This window comes from Phyllobates terribilis, unplaced genomic scaffold (genome assembly GCF_046119375.1).
Source record: "Phyllobates terribilis strain yellow unplaced genomic scaffold, ASM4611937v1 Scaffold_1__5_contigs__length_1240528914, whole genome shotgun sequence".
NCBI lineage: Eukaryota > Metazoa > Chordata > Amphibia > Anura > Dendrobatidae > Phyllobates > Phyllobates terribilis.
In genome coordinates, this window is record NW_027362761.1 from 408,976,301 (window position 1) to 408,977,158 (window position 858).

The window sequence follows — 858 nt, forward strand, 5'->3', positions numbered from 1 at the left end:
GTAATTTTTCTGGGGAAACTTCAGGATCTAATTCTGATTGAATATGTTTTTAATAGTACTTAAGGTACCTTAAAATTAAGTTTGTTTCCATAAATTTTCTTTGTAGAGTTTTTTGACAGAGTCGAACTGGGGACTATTTGGGGGGAGTTTTGAAATGTTTGTATTTCAGAGTTATTAGTTTTATGTTAAGTAAATGTTTTTTTTTTGCACCTGATTATGTGTAGTCTCTTTTATTACATCCCTATGAAGGTCACTGATCACTTTTAGAGCACTGAAATTGCAAATATTAGATATTATAGGTATTTTTCTAGCCTGCGCCTGACAGTCACATTGTATGTGAACTTGTTAGAACCGATATTGTATGTGACGGAGGGTTAAAAAACGACACATTTTCATTGTAGAATACAATATGTGCTTACTAATTTAATACACTGTGTACTCAATTATTAGGCAATTTGTGTTTTTGATGATTCATTTTATTATTGAACAACTATAATGCTGTCATTAAATATAAAATATTCATAAAATTGAAACCTTAATATTTAAGAATGTACAAGTGAGATTTTATCTTTTTTAGAAGAATATCTATTTGTGCAGAATTATTGGGCAATTATTGGTGTGCAGAATTATTATGCAACTTAATAAAAAACGTTTTTCCCATCTCATTTTTGTCAATCTGTTAAAGTGCCAATGAAAAGCAAACAGCTCAAAATGTACAAAAATACATTTCTGATATTTCAAAAAAATATCAGTGACCAATATAGCCCCCATTCTTTTCAGTAACAGTCATAAGCATTCCTTCCATGGAGTCTCTCAGTTTCTTAATCCTTTGATCAACTTTTTGAGCAGCACGAACCA